The sequence below is a fragment of the Sarcophilus harrisii genome, chromosome 3, assembly GCF_902635505.1.
Source record: "Sarcophilus harrisii chromosome 3, mSarHar1.11, whole genome shotgun sequence".
Taxonomy (NCBI): domain Eukaryota; kingdom Metazoa; phylum Chordata; class Mammalia; order Dasyuromorphia; family Dasyuridae; genus Sarcophilus; species Sarcophilus harrisii.
The window spans coordinates 536,731,804-536,751,115 of NC_045428.1; the positions used below are offsets into that span (position 1 = coordinate 536,731,804).

The following is a 19,312-nucleotide window of genomic DNA, read 5'->3' on the forward strand; positions in this document are numbered from 1 at the left end:
AAGTAAAATATGCAGAACCAAAAGAATGTCACATGCAATAATATGAAGATAAGAATGAAAAGATAAAAGGTCTTGGGGCAGCTAAGTGGTGCAGTGGATAGAGTACCAGCCCTGAAGTCAGGAAGACCTGAATTCAAATCTGACCTCAGATGCTTAATACTTTCTAATTGTGTGACACTTGGCAAGTCACTTAACTTCAATTGCCTCGGCAAAAAAAAAAAAAAAAAAAAAGAAAGAAAAAAGATAAAAGGTCTTTTAGGGAGGTAAAAATCTGTGAAGAATAGATAATGACATATACCTCCATTAAACCATCAAAGAGAGGACTGGCAGAGCAGAATGTTTACTATATTTAAAGGTGAAATCACCGCACTAAATTTTTATTATTATTTTTCTTTGTCACATGGGAGGGTGCACTGTGTAGGCTATTTTTTTCCCTGAGAAATGACTGACATCAAACAAAAAATGACAATAAAATGTATTTTTAAATGTTCAAATAATGGTTTGTTTAGAGCCTTATGCCATAAACAGGTAAAACCATTTTTTAAATTCTGAGGGTTGTGGGGTTTGTCTTTATATAATTTTTGAGAAAGACAACCTGTTGCAATAGAAACAACAATGAACTAGAAATCTCTGCCATAAACAAACTTTGAGAATCTAAACATGTCATTTCTGTAAAATGAGGATGTTACACTAGATAAGATACCTATCAACTCTCAAATTCTATTACCTAAATTCAAATGCATTCCTGGGTGCATCTAGCTAGGGACATCATCTACGAATTCAGATTCAATGTTGACATAATCTTTGATAAATCATTGGAAAGGTTCCAGATGACTAAAAAGAGCAAATGCCCAGGTTTTGTAAAAGAAGATAGATGTATTACTGAAAGATGGGAAGGACATCTTGACATAACTACCTGGCTACACTTTATTAAATGAGTGTTGGTCACCATTTGATAAAGAATGTGCTATTTGTTCGTCCATTAAATATTGTTCTTATAATGCATGGAGTTGATCCTGGGCTCTTAAAAGTCTACGACAGAAAACTACAAGCTCTGGCAAGTCCCACACCAAGCTGGAAAGGCTTTCTTGTCCAAGCCTAGTGACAGACTGTGTATGTCATCAGAGAACCAGCCTAGTTAAGACTTCACCAGACTGCTGATTGCCAGGTATTAGATTTTCTTCTCCTCTGCATAAAACTCATAAAGATCCTCTACTAAAGTATTTTACCTTCAGTGAAATCAGAGTTTCTGTGACAATAGAAAGTGTTGTTCCATAGGAAGCATTTTAGGTATCCTTAATACAAATCATAACATAGTAATATTTTCTTATACACTAACTATGAAGGTAACATTAGGGGTTACATATTGTACAATTTATCTTGATTCAAGATGAACATTTGACAGTATTTCATAATACCCTTCACGAAATGGAAGAAAAAAAATCAAGGCTAAACAAGAATAATTAGCAGACAGACAAATATTTCAGCAATTATAGTCAAAGAACATTGAAAAATGGAACAATATCTGGAGAAAGAAAAGTGTCCAGGAGAGTGCCACAGGGATCTGTCCTAGATCCTATTCTTTTCCAAGATTTTTTATCAAAGACCTAAATGAAGTCATAACCTGCTTGGTTCTCAAATTTGTGGAAGAAGTAAAGTAAGGAGAGATTGCTAATATATTGGATACCTAGATAAAGTTTAAAAAAAACTTTAGATTGTTGTTGAATGTTGGACTGCATATGGCTGGATAAACAAAATCTAATTATGAGCCTTAATAATGACAATGTAAAGTCCTGCTCTTGAGTTCAAAAACCAATTACATAAAAAAAGAATGTGTGTGTGTGTGGCTCGACAGCATTTTATATTAAAGTTCTGAGAAGAGGATGTTAGTGGACTGCAAGCTCAATTTGAGTTAATATTCTGATATAGTTAACAAGATCATAGAATATATAAATACAAGCACAGCATCCAAAAATAAGGGAGGTGATAATCTTATTATCTTTTGCTCCAATCAAATAACATCTAGAGTTTTGTCTTCAGTTGCAAGGAGGTCACATTTTCAGAAGAACACTGACCAAGTGGATCACATCACAGAAGTACAATCAGAATAGTGAAGGAATTCAAAACCATGACATCTGAGGTCTTGGTGAAGGAATTAAGGATGGTTAGCCTGAAAAGAGAAGACTTAAGGAGAAGACAGCCTTTAAAAACCCAGCTGAAATGTCAGTTCAACTCTCAAGTGATTTTTCCCTACTTCTTGTACTTATGTCTTTTCTCTGCTAGTAAATTTAGCTCTTTAAAGAGGGGTGTGTGTACTATTAATCTTTTTATTGTCCATTATTAGTAGACAGCTAATAATAATTAGGAGACACAGTGGATAAAACACTAGATCTGAATTAGGAAGGCCTGGATTCAAATCCAAACAATTACTGTTTGTGTGAACCTGGGAAAGTCACTTAATCTCTTGCCCTCAGTTTCCTCACCTATAAAATGGGAATAATAACATCATTTACTTCCCAGGGTAGTTGTGAGGATCAAATAAAATTACATTTTTAAAGTACTTTGTAAACCTTAAAGAATGCTTCAAATGCCAACTGTTATTATTATTAGAGAGCAATGAGCATAATCTTCATATTTGTGTAATTAATTATTTGAAGGGCTTTCATATAAGAAATGATTTACTCTGCCTCAGAAGACAAAACTAGGACCAGTGGGTACCAAATGTAGAGTCACCGATTTGGCTTAAATATAAGAACTAACAATATGCCTGTTCAAAAATGAAACGGGAATCTTTGTGAAATGAATTTCCTTTTACTAAAGTGCCAGAAGTAGAATTGCAGGGATTTCTCTACTAATGACCTCAGAGGTCCAATTACTGCAGAACCATTGATAGATTTTGAACTAAGGAGTGACAAAGCTATAGAGTCAGAGGGACCATGCCTGGGTGAGGAATTCTGTGATCTGATTTGTGTTCAGATGATCAGAGAGCTGTGTGTTCTAGAAGAATATATGCAAGATGGATCAGATGGTAAGAAGCCAAAGTAGGATGATCACTTCCTTCTCTGACCTAACAATAAAAGTCTGTATCACATGTACCAGCCACAATCACAGTAACTAGGAGAAAGAAGAGAGGACCCTTACATAGCCGGAGACCCAGTGAACACCAGAAGGCAAAACCAACCTCAGAGTAAGAAAGACCCAAATACCAACCCTACAAGCCCCCTCTGCCAGAGTTTAGCCAGGCCTGGTATGGACCTGCCAGACTGGGTGGGCCAGGGGAGGGAAACCGGCAGGAAGCCAAGGCCAGGAGGAAGGGAAGCTACAAAAGTCCACAAACAAGGAGGGGCCAGACGTGGGGTTCTAATGAAAATGCAGATTCCATCTAAGATGCCAGGGCCCTGGAGTCCCTTTCCTAGTGCCTCAAAGGAATCTTCGGGGAAAGGGGGAGGGAACAGCCCCCTAAAGAAGACAGCCATCTGGTCAAGTCCCTGCCTCCAAAAGGCTTCCCTCAGAAGACTGCAGGCACGGTCCAGGAGGTGGGCCCAGATTTCCGACCTTCGGCAGGCAGAGTCGCAAACACCTAGTTCTCATCCCACCTGCTACCCCTCCTGGCTCCAGGCCTTTGGACTAAGAAACTGGGAGGTGCATTCAGCCTTCTTCCTCGCCGTGGTGAGGAGGGTGGGAGGGAGAGGAGAAAAGAGGTCCCGATGGGCGAATGTCGGGGAGGACTGGGCTAGCGGGAGAGGAGGGGGACTAGAGGGGATGGGCGTGCCAGGCAGCGGCACTGTGCCCTGAAGCAATCCCATACCAGTCGTGCCCTAGGGACAGGGAGGCCCTTCAGCATCCCTGCCACCCCACCCCAGCCCCGGAGTCCGAGACGCAGGAGCCCAAATATACATGCGTACATACCGACACCGCAAACAGGCATGCGGGCAGGCACATACAATCAGCCACACAATCAGACTCGCACGCACACAAACACACCCTGCCCGGCCGCCCCGCCGCCCACCCTCACCCGCAGCACTCACCCCCGGCTGAGGAAAGCTGGGAGGGGCCGGGAGCCAGGCTCCCCGCCTAGCTTTCTGTGCGGCCCGGCCGGGCTCAGGCTCACGTGGTGCCAGCAGCGCTGTCCCCGCTGTCCCTGGGGCCGTCACTGCACCAGGCTGACCGAACGGCGCCGCGCCGCACCCACGTCCCAATCCCAGCGCCCGCCCGCCGGGCTCGGGCTGCACACGGCCGGGAAGGCGGGAGAGAGGGGCGGGGAGAAAGGGGAAAAGAGGGAGGGGCTGCCGAGGAGCAATACGACTCTCGGCCCCGCCCCCCAAAGCTCCCCCTGCTCCCCACTACCCTACCCTATTCCACCGCACCCTGGCCAGCCCAGAGCTCCAAGGTCCGGCTCCACCCACGTCCCAGCCACCCCGACCTCGGGGAAGGTGGGGGTGAGTGGGAAAGAAAAAAGGGTGGGGTTACCCGTTGGTTCTCTGGCTCCACCTACTCTCCACCCCAACAACACCAAAGCCCCCAGCCCTGCTCGCCCCGCCCCTGACTAAAGGGGGAGGGGAACTAAGCTCCGCCCATGATTCCCCAGAGCCTTGCTCCACACACCCCCCGGTTCCCCGATCCCATACACACTCAATAAGGCCTACCAACCTCCTCCTAGACTTATCCCAAGGCCTGCCCCTCAATCTTACACCTCTGCTCCTGCCCGAGCGCATAAATCCCCTCCTACGGTGTCCCTCTCCTCCCAACCCCCATCTCCGTCTGGTCCCAAATTAGCTCAGCCTACTCTGGCCCCAGGTCCCTCCTCCCAAATCCCGAGGCACACCCGCTATCCTTCCTCCAAGCCTACCCCTATTTAGCCAGGGCTCCGCCCCACCTAAGGCCTATTACCCTAAACTGCGCTCTGTCTCCAGCTCACTTACTCCCCTTGCTGAGCAAACTCTTCCTCACCCTCATCTAAGTACCTTCTAGTCCCATGGCCTCTTTTCTTACTCCCAGTACTCGACCCAGATCCCAATCAATGCCGCCCTTTCTCTAACCATTTCGCCTAGACCAACCACCCCGTACTAACGTGGCATAGCTAATCCAACCAGCCGTGGCTGGCTTTCCTTCCCCCCACCCCCAACGCTCGCCACGGGGCAGATTTCTAGACCCATTAGTGACTCCTCTATTGTCTCCATTTCCAGATCTAGTCATCCCCTCCCCCCACTGAAATCTCTGATACCCCCGCCTAACACTCAATTGTCCCTTCTCAAATACTCGAAGCTCCCATTGAATCATCTATTGTCCCTGCGATACAAATTACTCCCCGATGAATCGTTTATTATTTTCACACACAGATTTCCCCCTTTCAAAACCAACACACACACACACACAGATCCCCTTCAATACCCCTACTCTTAAGGGAATATTCTGGGGGCAATTCTCTATTCTCTCCCCCACATATATCTTCCCCAATTGAATTCCTCTCTATTGTCCACAAATATACCTCCCAGACATTCTATAGCTCTTTATTGCTGCCTCTCGACTTCCCCTGCACATATACACAACAGATGCTTATGTAGAGACAGTGTAGTAGTCAAGAAAAGCTGGGTTCAAGTGTAGCCTCAGATTTATTTATTAACCTGAGATCCGCTCTCCTGTCCTTCCCCAACTCTCAGATTATAGAGCGCAGAGCCTGGGAAGATCTGTGTTGGTACAAGGAGTTCTTTCACCAGGAGTGCCCTAAACTAATAACATTAAGACTCCAGTCCAAAACAAGACCACAATACTAGTGGAATACCCCCAGAATTCTCTCCCCATCATCATCCACTACCACAAAGATCCTCTGTAATTGTCCATCCATAAACCAATGATTATCTATGCACAGACCCCCTCCAATTTCCCTTATACTATTCCCACACTCAGACTTCTCCATCTTCTCCTCTAAATGGATTTCATATATTCCTCCATAAGTTTTCTATGCATATCAAACATGAACTCATCTCTATCTTCCCACAAATAAACATTACTACTGTTGCCCTCCTTAGACACTCTTGTTTCACAAATTTAAGAGCTGAAAGAGACCTCCAAATGTCACTTAGTCCATATTTACTATTTTGAAATGAAGAAATTGAAAACATAGCATGATTTACTTAAAGGTTACAGAGCAGAGACTTGAACCCAAGTTCTCTGTCCTCAAAGCAGATCATCCCTTCTACTTCCTATCAACTCCCATTTTCCCCATACAGAGAATCTGCAATTGTTCTCCCTATATGGTCTCAGATCCTCTACAGATCCACCAATTGTCATCCTCATAAAGCTCCCTGACATGGAATAAACAGGACTATCTACTCTCAAATGATTGCTACTAACCCTACTCCACTACAACAGAGACTGTAGATTTCTCCCTGCTTCAATTACAGTATTCATTAAGTTTCAGAGGCTTGTGGATTCTTTCTTCACAACTTCAATTATATCTGTCCACTTTTCTCCATTTAATCAGCCATCACTCTAGTTTAAGCAACAATGTGTCTCCTCTCACTTGGACTATGACAATAATTTCTAACTGGTCTCTTCCAGTCTTTCCCTTTTCCACTTCTTTCTCCACACAGCTGGCAAAGTGATATGCCTAAAGCATCTGGCCATATCACATCCTTTCCCCAAAAATCATCAATGGTTCTCTATTGCTTCTAGAATCTAATACAAACTCTTCAACCTGATTCTCCACAGTGTAGTTCCTATTTAAATTTCCAGCTATTTTCTATCACTGTCCTCATTCTCTATTTGACTCATACTGACCTGCAAGCTATTTCTCTCACAAGAAATTCCATCTCCTTCCTACACACATACCATTCCAGACTATGATCTGGAAGCACATCTTCCTCAAATTCACAACTCGTGTGACACCTCTTACATGAGATCTTTCTTCACAATGCCCCCCACTTCCATGTTCTTTATTTCTTGAATTTTTTTTAAAAAATCTATAACAATAATTGGTTTATTTTAAGTCTAGGGAACAATAAGAGACTTATGTTATCGGATCATGAAGTATCCTTATGTGGGTAAAGTACAGGAAACATAGAAAGGAACAAGGCTATAAGGAACTTTAAAAGTCAAAGAGAAGTGCCCATATACTGGACCTACACTGTTCCCCTACCAATTTTCTTCTGTCCTCTTCATATCCATTAGTGGGCCCCTCTTCACACCTGTAACATGCCCTCAGAAATCCTCATGACCCAAATCTTTCCCACACAACCTTCCATTGTGTCCCACACAGACTTCCCCATTCATACTGACACTATCCATTCCAAACCCCTCTCATTATTCTCTAATGCAGAACCCCAATAATTCAACTCTACATTTTCTCTCCTGCAGAGATTTCTACAACCACCACCACTGAGCTCTCTACAATTCTCCTCTCTATTGCTTTCACACAGAATCCCTCACCCCCATAATAGGAGTTCCATTTCTATGGAATTCAATTCATTATGCACCTTTAGAGTCATCAGTGGTGCAATAGAAACAGCATTAGTCCTGGAATCAGAAGAGTCCTGGGTTCCACTCTTGCTTCTGGTACTATTTAAATATAACCATGGAGAAGTCAGAGCATCTAGGTTCATTACAAACTATATGAACTTGGCCATTTAACCTCTCTAGGGCAGTTTTCTCTTCTGAAAATGAGAGGGTTTGAAGTAGATAATATTAGAACATCCCTTCTAACTCTAAATCTATGGTTTACTCTCAAATCAAATATTTAAATTCATTAAGCTTTAGTTTCTAGTTCTATAAAATAGAGATACTAAAAATATCTACTTCACAAAATTGTTTTGAGGTTCAAATGAGTTAATGTATGTAAAGTGTTTTTCAAACTTTAAAGTACATATGCATGCCCTAGGAATAGCAGCCTCTTCCTAGACTACCACCCTCATCCAGAGGTAACAACATCCACTGAGAAAGGACCTGCCATCCCTACCACACTAAAGCCATCTGGACAGCAAGTCAGCCTAAATGAAACACCAAAGTATCCTGAGAAGAGACAAGGGACAGGATGTGTCAGGTAGGGCAAACAGACAGCAATTCTTGAACATCAATAACCTCAGAGTCTGCTGTTGGCATATCAGAACTTAAGAAGACCCAAGAATAGAATGTTTCCCTCCCTCCACTCCAACCTTAGACCCACATTCTAGCCCAGCCCCCAATAGCTATCATCCAGGGGAAAAATCTTGTCATGTGTCCCACCAGTCCTGTCACAAACCAGCACCAAAACTGACCAACTGCCACAATAATTGACTAATTGCTCTGACCAGCCACTAAATCCAAGTGCCTCTCAGTCTCCTAACTCTACCTCCAGTTCCATGGCCATTAGACATACCCAGGGAAATAGCCCTTGTGGGGATAAGACTTGATTGGCAATTTCTGTTTCCTCAACAGTCACAAGTATTGAAGGCCCAGTAAAGAAATTTTCTGCAACAAGTTCTTAGCATTGTCAAAGACTTGGGGATATATCAAGGGGAATAATATTAAATAAGAAATATTACTATCTGTTTTGCTATTTACACTATGAAGGACCACTGGGCCCTTCCATCTGACTTAGAGCTGAAACCTCCTATCTCCATGTGCATTGTCTACCCTGTTAGAATATTAGCATCTTGAGAACAGGAGTCATCTAGATTTTCTATTTGTATCCTCAGAATTTGCCACAGTACTTTGCACATAGTACTTTAAAATGTCTTGCCATTTATTTCATTCATGTCCTGTGGGTTTCTTTTGCATAGTTCTCTCTACTGCTCCCATATAAAGTCTCCTAATAACCAATTAGTATCCCCGACACAGACCATAACTTCCCCCTCTACACTTTCAAGGTCCCCATCATAGAATACCCCATATAGTCCAGTCAAAACATAGCCTTATGCCTCCACACAAGTTTCCCCACCCCCATCACTGACCCCTTATATAATTTTCTACCCACACAGATCCACCACTGTCACAAACATACATGTAACTCCCAATGCTTCTAAAAAAAAAATCCTTTCACCTTCACATACATAGATGCCTACACAATCAATTCAAAACAAGCCCAACCATTCCCTCTACTCCATGCAAAACCTCTATTATCTAACTAAGATTTCTCTCCATCACTTTTACATAGATCTCCCCATTCTGACCCCAGAGTAGTAATTAATAAAAATATTTGAATTATGTACTTCTTCCAGTTTCACCTACATGGACCTCTCTGCTATCCCAACCTCCACCTCCATATATGTCCCTCCAACTTTCCTCCCTTTCCCCCTCTCCATTGTTGACCTCACACAGATCAGTCACTGCCCCCTACAGAACCTTAATACCCTACACATGGTATATAATACCTCTCATAAGATACTCACACTGTCCATCAAAATCAGATCCCCATAAACATATTACAGACCTCCCCAATTCTTTCCCCATATAGACCCTCAGCACTGTATCTATATATGTAGTTAACCATTAATCCTTCCCCATTGAAACTCAGTGCCCCATTGTCTCCACCCACAGAGACTTATCTTCTACAAATGTTTGTCACAGTCCCTTTCTTTCATCATATACATGCACAGTTATACAATTATACACACACACACACATAGCACATATATATTTTTATACAACACCTCCACTGTTCCTTAAAGACTCTTATACTGACCTAAAATATAGATTTCCCCCTCTTAGCCCTGTATTAAAATTAGCACTATTCTCCTGCTGAGATACTATCTGGATCTCTCTAATGCTTTCCCAGATTTTCTCCATTTTCCACCACATCTTGATCTAAATTACTAAACCATTTCCCTTACTATCTAATCTGTTTCTTTGGTACGAAGTCAACACTTCTATTGTTGCATTCCATTCAGGAATTGCATTCTAGACAGACCTTTGAGGTTCTATTTACCTTTCTTGAATTCCAAGCTCTACTTTCTTTGTTTATCATTCTTACTACCAGAATGAGAGAATATGTTTTTAAGCTCATGAGTATTAAGCCTGCTCTTCTTTCAGTGATTTACTGGCATTCTTCACTGCTATTTTTATTTTGTATCTACTGCTTTTTACATAGTGGCACTTTTCTCCCCATACCTCTGAATTCAATTTAAATCTTTATCAAATCAAGTCTAATCTCTAAGCAAATACCTTCTAAAATGTATCCCTTCCCTAATAAAGAATCTATTATCTTATATCTTAACCTATATCTTATACATTGGTCCACAAAGCCTAATACTTTTATCTGATACCATCTTCTTCATCAGAAGATAAGAAGGAAAAAGAACAGTTAGTGGAAATCTCTCTGTGGGAGTGAGAGGAATTTTGGAGTATTAGAATCTTTATGTGTATATGTGAGATGGAGGTAAATTTATTTTTGATTCCATAGAGAAAGAGAAGAAGGAAGTGGTTAAAATATCTGGATATTTTTTATATCTGGATATATCTGGATGAGAAAGATACCCTCAAGGCTGGAAACTCTATGATATCCTGATTTTCAAAAAGCTGGATTCTTGAAACTGTAGATTAATGAACTTAACTTCAATTCCTAATAACTTCAATTTCTAGAACTAGCTATTAAGAGGACTCCTTGTAAGTACTTAAAGAGAACATTGGTCATTAATAGCAAAAATAGGTTCATCAAGAACAGATTATGCTAAACTAGATTCATTTTCTTCTTTGATAGAATGATTAGACTGGTAGAATGGTATAGAGATATATCTGGATTTCAACAAGACATTTGACAAAGTTTTTTACAATATCTTTGTACAGAAGATAGTGAAATGTGGGCTGCATAATAATACAGCTGGTTAAATTCTAGAGTTGATTAATTGAAACTTTAAAAATACTGATTAATGTAATAGCAAGTTTGAATGAAATTTTTAATGGAAAGCCACAGAGATTTGGTTCTTTTCTTTATAACTTGTCTATCAATGACTCAGATACTCCTACTCTTGAGGCCAGAACTAGATCTACTTTGCAAAAGATGGAAGACTCTTGGGCCCTAGGAAACATTTGTAAAAAATAGGGGACAGAATTAGATGATCTTTAAAGTACCTCTGGCCAGTATATCAATAAACCTGAGTTCAAAGCATACCTATGCTCTGTAATCTTGAAAATATCACTTACTCTCTCTCAGCCTTTCCTTACACAGTTTTTGTGAAAAAATGTCTTTGTAAACTTTAAAGCACTTCAGAAATTAGAATTATTGTCATTATTATTCAATAATGTTGTTACTAATAATATTGTTAATAATATTATTCTTTTGTGAATAAACTTTCTGCTGATGTATTTGGTTGAAAATTATAAAATGTTACAATCTTTAAAGGGTTAAAATTTCAAATGACCTAAAGAATAATAGAGAAATTCAGGTTGGTAATAAATGGGATATGTTCATGATGACTTGTACTCAAGAAACAATATAAATATTATGATCCAGGAATCAGGGGATTAAAAAAAAAAAAAAAAAAAGATGTATATTAGTCTTATAATGAGCCAAAGAGGTAACTGATAGATGATCAGAGTTATACACTGGTACCCATGGAAGAAAACCTCCAGGGTGTTTCATGAATGGTCTAGAGAGTATATAAGAAAGAACACAGACAAGAATTGTACAAGATGACAAAAAGGCATGGACAAATTTTCATCTGCAACTTCAGAGAGAGTTACTCACATTGAAGAGATCAGAAATCTATTGAAATGATAAAGCATTGAATAAACTGGTATTCTTGTGATTAGAAGAGGAAGAAAACAGAGAAAGTATGCACTCATGTTGGGGTCTCAGAAATGGAGATAGTGGCAAATGTAGGAGGACAAGTAAAGCGGGCTGAGACAAAAAAAATATCAGACACTAAAGAGACAACCAGTTCAGTTACCAGGAAGGTTATTGGCTCAGTATCTTGAACCAGAAGTTAGGGATCAACAAAATTTAAGTTACAATTATTCTCCACAAATCTCTTTCCTCCAACATTTTCTCTTTTGTAATCAGCTGGGGATCTCCATAACTTGCAAACTTCCTTTCACCTTTTTCTCAACTATTATTGCACCCTTCCACAATTTTGACCTGGCAATTAACACCAAGAAAACAGAGGCTCTCTAGCAGCCAGCACTCTACTATCCATATAGGGAACCATGGGTTACAACAAATGGAGAAATTTTGAATGCTTGTGGATGAGTCACTTATCTGAAAGTATATTTTCTAGGAATGTATACATTGATAGTTTGACACACACATTGCCAGAGCTAGCTCAGTCTTGGGAGGTGTGGGAAAGAAGAGGTATATTAGGTCTCTTATCAAACTGAAGATCCATAGAGCCATTGTATTGACCTTGTATTGAACCAGGAAACTGAATTGCTTCCATTTGAGTATCTTTGAAAGATTCTGAAAACCATCTGGTAAGAAAAGGTACCAGACCCTGAGGTCCTTTCTTGATCTAACTGCTAAGTATTTAAACTCTACTTCTGAGAGCACAACTCCAATGGACTGGCCTTGTTGTTTGAATGGCAAATATATGTTTACTAAAAGACTATTTTTATGGAGTATTCACACAAGTCAAGAGCTCGTATGGAGGTCAGAAGAAGTGATACAAGGTCTCTCTGAAGAACTTTAGTATTATGAGACATGGGAGACACTAGCACTAGGACCATACAGCATAGTGCACCTGCATCAAAGAAGGCTTTGTGCTATATAAATAACACAGGACTGCAATAACTTAAAAGAAACATGAGATGCACAGATTTAGAGACATCTCTTCTCCAAATGTTTATATGGAGTAATTGTGCCAATCTATGGTAGAACCTTCTGAGCTTGTACTGGTCTGATCTGCTATTGTCAGACACACTGTACCTTCACCTCAACATAACAATGTCTTTTTGGTCATGAAGGACAAAACCTGAGAACTACCCTTCCACAGAGACCTCTTCCATTTTCCCTGATAAACTCATAAGATCCTGTTCCCCCCCCCCCCCATATCTACCATCCTTTCCACATCAATCCCTTACAATAAATCCTTCACTGTCTTTTCACTTACAAACTCCCTTCTGTACAAATGCCCATGACACCCTAACTTACTGATTCTCTAGCCTGTCCCCCACAGAATCAAAATACTCCATCATACTGTCTGTCACTTATATACACATGCTTAGGCTCTCTCTCACAAATTGACCCAATATTATTCCTAAAGAGGTTCTCAGTTTCCTCATTTATAAAATGAAGGAGAGATTAGGTGATCTCTAAGATTCCTTCCAGGACTAACATTCTATGATTCTATTCTCCTACTACTCCTCAAGTCTTATTGTGTCCCCATCATACAGAAACCTCCCTGTTTCCATCACACAGATGTCCTAAAGATACAGATTCCTTCTGTTCTCCAAAAGAACTCCTATAACCCTATAGTTCTAGTGTCACATCTCTATCAGTGCTTCCTACAGTTCCCCATTGTTTCCTCTCCACACATAAATGCCATCCCAGATTCCTCAATGTTCCTCTTAGAGAAGCTCCAAAGTCTCTTTCCTTGTTCCCAGCCCATTCCCCTCCTACCTTAAGATTCCAGGATGTTGCATCCACATTTACAACTTCACTGGCAGGAGCAGGAACAGGGGCAGGGGCAGGCCAATGGGTGAATTGCTAAATCTTGGGTAGGACTTGGGCAGGTCCAGTTGAGGTTGGTCCTTCCTCACTACAAGATCAAGTGATGTGCCTTCAATTCATTGATCAATATGCTCTCAAAGACCCTGATTCTATCAAGTCTTCCAGCCCTTCTTAAAAGTTTTTTTTTCCCCTAAGTGATTCTATTTGTTTTTTGATCAAGCCTACTTTTCCATAGTCTGTCTATCTGTGCTCATTCTGTTTCCTTCTTCAGTTTTGATCTGTCTTCTGGCTGACTTACAGAGATTCTGTGTTTTGGTCATTGAGTGTCTCACTTTCTGTCTTCCATTTATCCTGAGCTCTAGGCAATCTCTATCTTTTTCACTTTATCCATCTATCTCTGACAAGTATGATACATTTGTCCCCAGTCAGTCTGATCCTAGATGGTTTGGTCCATACACAACCGATCGATTTGTTACCTCTAGTCAGTTTAACGCATCTGATCCCTGGACAGTCTCTCACTAGTTGGCTTGGGGTTTTTGTCTCCCTAGACAACTCATTTATTGCTATTTGGCTTTGTCTATCTATCTCATCAGTCTGTGTCTACATAGTGGTTAAATTTATTGTCTTGGTCAATTTTTCTGTCTTCATTTATTTGGGCCATTTTTCTCTGTCAGTCCATATTAATCTGGTTGGTTTGATTCAGTTGTCCTGCTACTTAGATTGTTTTTCTCCAATCAGTTTGGCTCCATTTGTTCTGTGGTTAAACTATCTCTTCTCAGTTTTATGGTCTGCTTGCCCCTGGCCAATATGACTGTTTCTAGTCAAGCTGTCTTTGCTTGTGTCCATGTGTCCTCTGGTAAATCTTGTCCACATGTATCCTTGTCAATCTCTACTTAGTTTGGTTCATCTGTCACCTAGGCAGTCAGTATCTTTCCTTGATTTGTCTCTTTCCTGTCTAGACCTTCTATGTCGGATAAGTTCAACTGGCCTTTCTCTTTTGAGTAAAGTTTGCTCTTTCCTGGTTAGCCTATCTTCCCTGGTTTGCTTGATTAGTCCTGACTCAATCTTTCTGCTCCTGATTTAGTTGATATACCTATCAACTGAAATATCCAATCTCCATGTTCCTGATTAATCTGATCTGCCTCTTTTTGGTCAATCTGTCAGTCCTTAGTTAATTTGGCCTGAATTTCCCCTGGAAAAGACTCTGCCTGCTGCCCGCCCACTGGAGAATGCCCCATGTGAAGACCCTGGGTGTGAGGGGAATCCATGACTTTCTGTCTCTAGGAAGAAAATAGAAAATAGTAGAAGATGAAAAAAGACATCAGGATAAGCAGGAGGAAGACAGAAGCAACCAGCAGGAGAGCCAGGGTGGATGAGCCAGAGGCCAGAGCTCTGAGCTGAAAAAGAAGCCACCTCACCATGGTCCCCTCCCTACCAACTGTTGATGTCCCAAGAATTTCCATGGAATATTAAGGTATATTATATTGAGGAATATTAAAACAATATAAAGACCTACTCCAAGTCATCAGTCTGCTCTCTCCAATCATGTTGACATGATCTACACCCTGGCCTGTAAGGGGAACCCAACCTCTTCTTTCTATTGATGGCTAAAATCATTGTGGTATGATCCCTGTGTATGTGTACATAATTTATGTGTGCATCATCTGTGTGATCTCGGTGTCAGCAGACCCTGTGATGTCTTTATACTCTATTTCTGTGTGTATATTCCTTTATGTATAATTCCATGTGTTCAACCTCTGTGCATGTGTGACCCCTGTGGGCAAGTATGTAACCTTTTTCTGAAGCACATTTCTGCTTCATAACCTATAACTTTCTCCCTCCATTTTAACTCTGTATTGTAGGCACCTAAAAGAGAAGAAAATACAAAGGGCAGGGTGTCAGGGGCACTATTAAAGTTGCCAGGAATTAAGTACTGGCTAATCTTTGCAAGGACATTTTAAGAGCTGTTCACAGTGCTGGTGGTTAACTTCTTGGGAGTCTAGGTGCATCTATTGCATCATGGAAGGAGATTTAGAGAAGGAAGTTGGCTACTTGGACAGCCAGAGGGATTATTTCCCCAGGGCCAACCTACTAAAGTATTGTATAACAGGTTTTGCCTGGTTGTCAGCCAGGAGCAATAACCTCTGTGGAAGCAGGGAGATGGTGTGAGGCCATTGTGGTGAAACTTAACTTCTACCCCTCAAGAATGTTTGAAAGTATTCTAAAAATGGTCTTTGGGGCCACCTGCTTACCCATGCCCAGATATAGGATACAGAAGACAGAGACCTGGAAATTCAAACTTTACTAGGTCTGACCAAATTAAGTTGATCTGGAGTTTGACAGTGTTATAATTTATTTTCAACTAAATTAAATGCATTTAACTTCTACCAAATGAGTGAATTCTTATGAGTTTATTCTGATAATGGGACAAGATTATGGATCCAAGAACATAGGGATACAAAGTCAAGAAATTTTTATTTATTTTGGAAGAATTAAACCAAACCTTTAGAAGGAATGCAGAATTTAGAACATGGGATCATAAAGGAAAAGCTAAAGACAATGGTGTATTTTTTGCACATGCTCAGTTTGAAGTGAGCTAGTATACTCAAGGTTTGAATACCACCTGGTGGCTTGCCCAGATACAGCGCCCTGAAGTAACTATTTTAGGACACACCTCCTGATGTAAGCAATACAAGTCATATAGGACCCAAAGTGTTTCCTATGTATCCTGAGTAAGGCTCTGTGAAAAGCATGCATTTCAATACCACCTCTGTGAGATTCCTATATATGCAATTCTAGGCATGTGCAATTTCTCAGTATCATTCCTGAGAGTGCAAGTCTTACATGTGATTCCTGTGGGTAACCCCCTCTGCATGTGGGGCCCCACAACTTATTGGTTCATCTTACACTTCCATTAAAAGTAGAGCTAGACAAAAAGTTATCAAACTGTGCATACCCTTTGATCCAGCAGTTTACTACTGGGCTTATATCCCAAAGAGATTATAAAGAAGAGAAAGGGACCTGTATGTGCACGAATGTTTATGGCAGCCCTTTTTGTAGTGGCCAGAAACTGGAAACTGAGTGGATGCCCATCAATTGGAGAACAGTTGGGTAAATTGTGGTATATGAATATTATTGTTCTGTAAGAAATGACCAACAGGATGATTTCAGAAAGTCCTAGAGAGAGTTACACAAACTGATGCTGAGTGAAATGAGCAGGACCAGGAGATCATTATATACTTCAAAAATACTATATGATGATCAATTCTGATGGATGTGGCCATCTTCAACAATGAGATAAACCAAATCAGTTCCAACAGAGCAGTAATGAATTAAACCAGCTACACCCAGCCAAAGAACTCTGGGAGATGACTATGAACCACTGCATAGAATTCCCAATCCCTCTATTTTTGTCCGCCTGCATTTTTTATTTCCTTCACAGGCTAATTGTACACTATTTCAAAGTCCGATTCTTTTTGTACAGCAAAATAGCTGTTTGGACATGTATACTTATAATGTATTTAATTTATACTTTAATACATTTAACATGTATTGGTCAATCTACCATTGGGGGAAGGGTTGGGGGAAGGAGGGGAAAAACTGGAACAAAAGGTTTGGCAATTGTCAATGCTATAAAATTACCCATGCATATACCTTGTAAATAAAAAGAAATATATGTATGTATAAAAGTAGAGCTAGAATAATATCTTGTAGGTTGGGAAGGGGCAGTCAGAGGACTGACATAAGGCTCCATAGTTCCCACTCACTTAAGCAACTTAGCCTTTCCCCCAAGATGGATTGGGTCTTAACAAACAGCTAGTGACTAAAGGATACAGTTTAAGTGGCCAAAGCCAACTAAACCAAGAAGGACAGAGTAGGGGCAGAGCAACTCCAGCATTAAGTCCTGGAGACTAGAAGAAAAGGCTAGATTGGAAGCACCAGAACTGCAGTAGCAAGGGTCCAAGATTAGGGCAAAATCTGAAAGGGCCAGGAGAAGAACTGATTTGGCTAGGTTGATGGTAGAATCTAAGGATCCTAGGGAAAGACCTGAGAAAAGGCGGGGACAGAATCTGGGAAAATCTCTGAGGTCAGGTTAGTCCTATAGGATGAGAAAGGTCTGGTGCAGCTACCGAGTGAAAGGACAGTTGACTAATACACCTACCTGGGAGGCAAGTTCCGGGAGGCCTTAAGGATCCGGCAGCACCTGGGAGCAGTGCTGATCCCACCCCACCCCCACACTCCCCCCAGTCAGGACTCTGAAAGTTTAGTCTGGCTTCTATCCCAAGCAGGGTGAGGTGAGAGGAGCGGAGCAGGGGTGGGGCTGTATTCTGGGCTAACTTGCTGTGGTTGTAGCAGCCTTAATTACTTCAGGAAAGGACATTTCAGGTCCTGTAAATTTATAGTAATTAAAAACTTTATCATTGTCCTAGCATCCAACACATGGTATAGTAGGAAGGGCTCTCAAGACCTGGACTCTGATCTTAGGACTATCATTTGCTGATTGTCTAATTTAGATCTTTAAGGCAATATTTCAAAGACTAACAAGGTATCTCTCTCATGTAAATCAAATTTATACAAGATTCCTTGAAACATATAACAGTGGACATAATCTTGTTTTGACAATCCTCTGACCATTAGTATCAAGCAAGGAATAAATATTTGCCACTGCAATGGAGGAAATCCAGGGCAAATCCTAATGAAAGAAGGATTTTCTATAGATGAGTTTTTCCAAAATGTTCCTGTTTTTAGGTAACAATGTGCTTATTGCAACAAAGCTTGGGATATTACAGAGCATCCTAAATGAAACACAACTTTATAAAACCTTTGGTCTAACTATTTACATTAGAAAACCCAAGTGGATGAAGAATGCCAGTTGTCCAGACTATTATATGTAAGCTTTCTCTATTTTTCTATTTGTCTATTTCCACCTCTATCTCTTTATTTCTCTCCATCTCTGTCTCTTTCTCATTCTCCATTTACTTATCTTCTCTCTTTCTCCCTCTCTCATCTCTCTGAATCTTTATCAATATCTCTAGGACAAACATTGAAAATTTAAAAGACAAAACAAAATCAAATCCTACAATTGTGCACAGAATTCAATAGAAAGAGTAGATCAATCTGGATTGCCTTTTGAAAACAATTTAATTGTTTTAAGTCTCCCAAACTTCTCCTTGGAATGAAGGCCCATTTTTAAAATATCTATTTTTCTTCTGATGAAGTTCCATGGATGTGATTTACAGAAAACATTATTAACTAAAGAACTGAAATTAAAAAACCAGTGGAGACAGAAATCACAGGCACTACTTATTGCACCACATTCAATATTAGAATTTGTGAAATAGAAGTGCTGTAAAATAGTAATGTCAAACACAATTAGAAATGAGGACTATTGATCCATACATGATGATCCTTGCAAGCTGCATATTGACTTAGTTTTAAGGTAAAGTGTTATCTACGTTTTATTGTATTTTCATTTATTTGGTTAAACATTTCTATTCATGAGTATTATACTTGCTGCCTACTAACTGTATGTTTGACATATCTGCTGTAAAGGATGTCATAAAAGCTATGCTCATCACATGGTGAGAGTGAGGGATAACTGATGAATAAACAACTTCTATGATCCACTGGCCTCCCTATGATATCAAGAGGAGCCACTTAATTTTTCTGCTTCCTCTTTTGTAAAATGGAAATAACAATTCCTGCCATATCTACTTTACAGAGTTGAAGTGAGTA

The 19,312-nt window shown here is 40.5% G+C and overlaps 1 protein-coding gene across 3 annotated transcripts in view; it reads right to left on the reverse strand.

Annotated features, from left to right (window-relative positions):
• Positions 1-14,620, reverse strand: part of TRIM3 (tripartite motif containing 3) — a 34,240-nt gene extending 19,620 nt beyond the window's left edge. Inside the window, exons 1-2 of one of the 3 annotated variants that reach the window (XM_003765318.3) lie at positions 4,651-4,728; positions 4,029-4,226 (exon numbers count right to left, since the gene is read on the reverse strand). The gene's annotated coding sequence lies outside the window, so the exon portion shown is untranslated. Of the gene's footprint in view, positions 1-4,028; positions 4,227-4,352; positions 4,372-4,650; positions 4,729-13,525 lie in introns of those variants that run through there. The other 2 variants (XM_031962079.1, XM_031962080.1) reach the window with 2 other exon arrangements.
• Positions 14,621-19,312: the final 4,692 nt, after the last annotated feature.